The 6,322-nt window shown below is 41.2% G+C and overlaps 1 long non-coding RNA gene across 1 annotated transcript; it reads right to left on the bottom strand.

The window, feature by feature from the left end:
* Positions 1-505: 505 nt before the first annotated feature.
* LOC129771359 (uncharacterized) lies at positions 506-1,224 on the bottom strand. The gene is made up of 3 exons (XR_008742353.1): positions 994-1,224; positions 868-937; positions 506-775 (listed from the first exon to the last, which is right to left on the bottom strand). It is a non-coding gene; the product is annotated as an uncharacterized LOC129771359 (long non-coding RNA).
* Between the last annotated feature and the right edge of the window lie 5,098 nt (positions 1,225-6,322).

A 6,322-nucleotide genomic window follows, 5' to 3' on the forward strand; every position in this document is an offset into this window, starting at 1 on the left:
GGGTGTACGTTGTTGATAGGATGCGTCTTTGCATCTTTGTTAATACCAAGATGTGTGGAATAAAGGTGTGACGATATCCGATGAATTTCGACGAAACACCATGACGGTTAACACTCCTAAACTCGCGCATAGGTCTGAGAGACCAAGAAGTCAATAATTCGTTCATTTCTCAGAAAACATCAACACTACGACATTGCGATTCTCTCTAGCTTCGTCATTCGTTGTTCGTCATCGTTTAGCGTATCGTATAAGTTGGTACGAAGGGGACGTATATCACTTTTTCACCACCTTCGGTCTGAGACACCGACGCGCGTACAGGAGTAACTTTTTTGGACAAGTGACTTTTTTTACTACTTTAGAATATTGTTCAATGAAATGTATAAATGAACGTCAGTTGCGTGGAATATTTATTAAATATAATGCATAATATCATTTTCGGACTATTCTTATTTGATTTTAGTCCTTTTGTCACCGGATTGAACGGATTCATATATTGTTCGTCGTTAGATTCATACGTGCAAAAGTAAAGTACAAATGTTTGACATTCGTATAGTTGTTCACTAAATATAATGGTCACACATATACACACTTGTGAAATAATTGCACTTGCGGAAGAATTGTAAACTGTAAATTATAAATTAATCGGTGGCTTATGGTTATTTTTACAGTTACAGCTTCGGGTTTTTTTTTCTATAATATATGAGCTGAACAATATCGACGATAAAACAAGTCGCAGGAAGGTCCTAGAAATCCTGATATATCATCTTTTTATGCCCTATCAAAAACAGGCATTAAGTTTTTGTTAACCAAGAACACAGAAACAAAGAATATTAGATATAGGAAAACTTGAAATTCCAGAAACCTTACAATCGAACAATTAACCGACGTCTCTAACCGCAAAACGCGGGAAAAATATCTCCATCACCGACCTCTTGAGCTGAAACATATAATAAGAGTATATTACAAACCTAACTTTAACCGTAAAAGACTTACCTTTCAACTTTCCAATGCTCTTATTCCCACCAAAACAATTCCACACACAAAGAGCAAAAAAAGATACTGCAAAATATTGCAGATTGTTTACATCAAAATCCAAGATGGCTGAAAGGCCTTTCTCATAAGTCGCGCTACCGTATTGTATCTATCGTGGTTAATACTAGTGAAGCCAAATCCGTACAATAGCTTGGATGTTTCAAGAGCTGACCCTATGTTTAGTAGGGTTGAGCGACTGCTTCCGACTAGACGACGTCCCAGCATTCGGAGTATGTTCATTTGTATTTGGTCTCCTTGAAATGCTGAAGAAGATTGATTTTTGCGTCTAGTAGCATTAGAGATGGCCAAATCAGCTCATCATGGTGAGCGGCTCAGAGCCGTTCAGCTCATACAAGTGAGCTGTTCATTTGGAACAGCTCTTGAGCTCAGTTGAATTTTGCAGTTGTTCACACAATTGCATATGAAACGTAATCACCATGGGACATTGCATAGTGTGCATTTTCTTAATAGACGGAAAGCAAAAAATAAACGAATTTAATTTGTAATTGTACAAAAACTAGAACTGATATGAATTCTAATAATATAATATACAACAAATACTGAATGCTGAAATCCAACATAGAAGATGCTTAGGATATGCTGAACTTAAACAACAGAAAAACCAGCAAAAGCCAAATAAAATGCCTCCAGGAATATTGGCCGAGACAACGTTTTTTGAAAAAACCATCGAGATTTTTTTTTGCATCCGAGGATATAAAAATAAATCCACTAATAGGTGCAACGAAAAATAATTATTCACGATCACAAAGGTAACAAAAGGACCAGTATCAATCATCGACATTTATGCCGGGTGGTTTTCTGAATTGTTTTGATTCAGCACGCGGAAATAAATGTATGTGTTTCCACAGTAATGTTTAAATAACAATGTAATATATAAAATTTATTTAGAAGCATATAATAATGTTTATTATTTTGTTTGGCCATATAAGAAAAATTTAATGATGTAACGAACGATTGAATATCTTCAAAACAAAAACCTTTTTTCCTATCTGGCATCTCTGCTAAAGCTAAAATACGAAGAGGGATACACGAAAACAAACTGACGTCATGCCATGAAGCGCGGGAGACGAAAAATTCTTTCGCGTCTCGCAATTCACTCTTTGCAGCTTTTGCGCTTCACAGCTATGCAGCTCAACAGCTCAACAGCTCAGCAGCTCAACAGCTCAACAGCTCAACAGCTCAACAGCTCTTCAGCTCAACAGCTCTTCAGCTCAACAGCTCAGCAGCTCATCAGCTCAACAGCTCATCAGCTCAACAGCTCATCAGCTCATCAGCTCAGCAGCTCATCAGCTCAACAGCTCATCAGCTCCAGCTCCGTAATGAGCTGATGAGCTGCGTTTTTTTTTATTGCGAGCCGATCCGAATCCGCTCACTATGATGAAGCGATTCGAATGAACAGCTCATGAGCGGATGGCACATCTCTACTTAGCAATCGGAATCACATCATCAGCATAGATTATGATTTGAACATTTGGTGGAAAATTCTCAAAAATGAATTGCATTGCAACTAAAAATTAAGTTGCCGACAAAATAGAACCTTGGAGCACGCCGTTTTCCGCGACACGAATGCTAGATATAGCTCCGTTGGCTGCAACTCCAAATTTTCTGTTGCTGAGGAAACTGATGATGATGTTCAACAAATGTCCGGATATTTTCCACGATGTCAGTGTCTTGAGGATTGCCAGTCTCCACGTGGTGTCGTAAGCTTTGGAGATGTCGAGTGAAACTACTTCTACATGCTGGCGCTCGCTGTGGTTTAAAAAGGCTTCCAGTTGTGCCAGGTAAGTGTTAGCACCTTTACCCGTGCGGAAGGCATGCTGACGGGGATCAAGTTTACCAATGGTGTTAAGTTCAGTGGCGAGCTGATGGTTCACGATGCGTTCAAATATTTTTCCTAAACAGCTGAGGAGGGTAATTGGCCTATAGCCGTCTGCCTTGCTTCGATCTCCATCTGGCTTTGGAATCGGAATAACTACCCCTTCTTTCCATTCGTCCGGAAATGTTCCGCTTATCCACACTTGGTTGTATAGTTTGAGCAGTGACAGCTTTGCTGAGAACGGCAATCATCTTGAAAGTGGATAGCCGATGTCGTCATTCCCTGTAAGAGGAACCTCCTTTTCGATCCAGAGCCCATATCAGCTCATCCATCGAAAAAGTTTCGTTATACCGTTTGTGATCCTTTGAGCGGAGCGTTTTCGATATTGTATGTTTTTTTCCTTCAGGATTGTTCTCCGGAACTTTTCTGTGTAGTTTTTATTCGATATTTTGGTATTCGTCCGCAAACACGTTAGCTACTGTCTGTCCGTCGTTCGTAAATCCATGTGATAGCTTCAATGTTATCGTGTTGTTTTTTTCGTTTTCCCTCGCAGTTGGTTGACTCTTGTCCATATTTGATTGCTAGGAGTTTGGGGGTATATGACCTGTACGAAATTTTCCCAGTTTTTCAATTTTGCGTCATTCTGAACGGGCAGTTTGAATTGCTCGGAGTGTTTCTGCTTTCCTGGGGTCATCATCACCAATTCTCCGAAGTGCACGTAGTTTTTTCTGAGGTCTTTCACGGCTTTTCCTACGTCAGGATTCCACCAAGGAACTGTCCTAGCTCCCTGTTTTCCGCTGGTTCTGGGTACGGTTGCTTCGACGGCGGATGTGATAAGACGAGTAAAATGCTCTACGGTAAGAAGTTGTTGAGGATTTAGAGTTCTGTTGCGTATATTTTCGTACTGTTCCCAGTCGGCTTGATCGTAGATCCATTTTCTGCGAAATTGGGGTTCTACGAGAATTCCAGGTATGCAAATTATGATTGGAAAGTGATCACTGTCTCCATAATCTGAAATTGTTTTCCATGTGAATTTGTTGGCAATGGAGGCTGAGCAGAGGGTGACATTGAGAGCTTGTGTGTATCCAGTGACAGGATCAAGACGAGTGTGCGATCCGTTGTTTAAGACTACCATGTCGTGATCCACAATGAGTTCAAAAAATTCGATTGCCTCTCTTCTGTGCCGAGCTTGATTTGTGCGATATTCGGCTTCCCTAGGCGATATGGTGTGCATTCAAATCTCCTAAAACAACAATCGGCTTTGGAAGATGTTCAACTAGATTACGGAGTTTGTCGTCAGCGTTTTATCGTTAGGTGATAAATACACAGAGACTACTGACATTTCCATTGGTACGTGCATTCTTATGGCAACTGCTTGAATATCTGTTGGGATTACAAGCCTTTCGAATACAGTTTTCTTTTGTACTGCTAGGCCCGTCCCTTGCCTACCGGAGGATGAGCAAGAACTTAGCAGAAGTTGGTATTGTGCTCCAAGGTAGTTTGCCGTAATTTGATGTTCCCACGTGTTTGTTTCTTGTAAGCATACCACTGTTGGTTGATAATTAGTAAAAAGAGTCTACAACTCATCTCGATGCGAACGGAGCCCATTAATATTCCATCGAATTGCAAAGGAGCGAGATGTTCTATTTGTATCACCTTTCCCGTTGAAGCTAGATGATTCTGAGAGCGTTTCGTCGTTCAGTGGTGGTAACTCAGGATTTTCGATGTAGTGTGCCCTGTAAGCAGGAGAACACACAAAGGGGGTACACATGCACTCGAATGTGTTAAACGAATGGGGTAACTTGCCTGTGGAGTTAGGTCGCTCACGTCGGCAGCCGCCAGAGACTCTTCGGTTGAAATCGGTACATCTCTAATCGGGGCCGACGCGAGAAGCTTTGGTGAATCATGGGACGGAACATCGATGGTTTCGAGAGGTTCATTCTCTTAGAAGCAAAATGACTCTGAATGTTGATTGTCATTTATCTTAAAATATCCATTGCTAACGGGCTTTGATGCTGGATTTGTGTGCTCTTAAAAGTCGTAAGTACGCGAGGTGGAAACGAACGCATCTGATGTATGGGAACGAGAGCATATACTTGCCTGTAGTGTCAGATGCCGCCAAAGGCTCTTCGATTGAGATCGATACTTCTCTGGTCAGGGCCGACGTGGGATGCTTCGTGCTTGACGAATCACCTTGCTCAGTTCTGTTGGTGTCTGTGTTGTTATTTTTGTAACTGCTGGCTTTACTTTTTATTTTTTATTTTTTTTAAGTTGTCAAAATTTCGTTTATTTCATAGCTTTTTTTTTTTCATATATCGCATTCATTGTGAAAGAATGTTTTCCATTTAAACAAAAATTCCAACGCATGTACATCAACGTTGCTATTGATACTATTTACAAATTCAATGTAGGTTATTACTGTTTTAAGAACTTTTTTCGTATAGTATGTTCGGTATTAAGTAGTATTGGTCGCCTTGCATCCTCAAAGGATGGGTTTTGCCACCCGCCGAGTATCGTTTTTAATTTGTTTTGTACAAAAAAAAAGTCCACGCCGCTACTACACGTGGGCATTTGCAGTATTTGTGAGCAATCGTTTCTACCGCTGCATTACTCGTGCTTTGTTTTTGGTGGTATAGCTGATCATACAAATCTGCATTACTGAGGACGTTTGACTGTAGTTTAAGCATTCTGTTTTTGGTGTTAGCATTATCGCGTTCCAATCGGTTTCCAATTTTTTTTCCCCAAAATATATATTTTTATCAAGGCTCATATGGCGTTAGCCTCACGGGGCCGGGAGTCCAATACTTTGACAATTTTTCTTATTATCTATGTTAGTAATATGTAACCGATTACTCGCGGTTGGCTCGAGGTTAGTATTACAAGTGTTTTCGTAATTGGGATGTTGTTGTCTCCAATGCTCTGTACGTGTGCCCGACACGGGATACTTCCTATTGGGATGCAGTTGACCATTAATCAGCAACGCCCCCCTAGTCTGTAACCCATATCTAGCGTGGTGCATCTTTCTCGACTCGAGGAATCCAGGATAGAATGGTCACTAGCCGACGCAATCATCAGTTCGTGTAGAGTTGTCATGAGCGGTACAACCTTTGGCTCTTGTTGAATGTTCAGTGGACTGCACAACCTTTGGCCCGTGTATCTGTAAAGAGTGTGTGTATGTATTGCCGCGACTAAGTAAAAGTTTATCGATCGGATAGGAGGGATATGAAACGGGGAGACAACGAAGGAATCATCATTAAACGTTGACATCGGCGTTTCTGAGGAACAGGTATAGATGAAGCAGAAGATCAGGATCACGGCTACCTGAGATATCCCGGACGGGGATATCCGATTGTATGCCTTGTGCTCTCAGTGCTCTAGAGAGCTGAGAGCGAGCAGCATGGAACCGGATACACGACCAGACAACATGCTCGATGTCGTGGTAGCCATCGCCAC

This window comes from Toxorhynchites rutilus, chromosome 2 (assembly GCF_029784135.1).
Source record: "Toxorhynchites rutilus septentrionalis strain SRP chromosome 2, ASM2978413v1, whole genome shotgun sequence".
Taxonomy (NCBI): domain Eukaryota; kingdom Metazoa; phylum Arthropoda; class Insecta; order Diptera; family Culicidae; genus Toxorhynchites; species Toxorhynchites rutilus.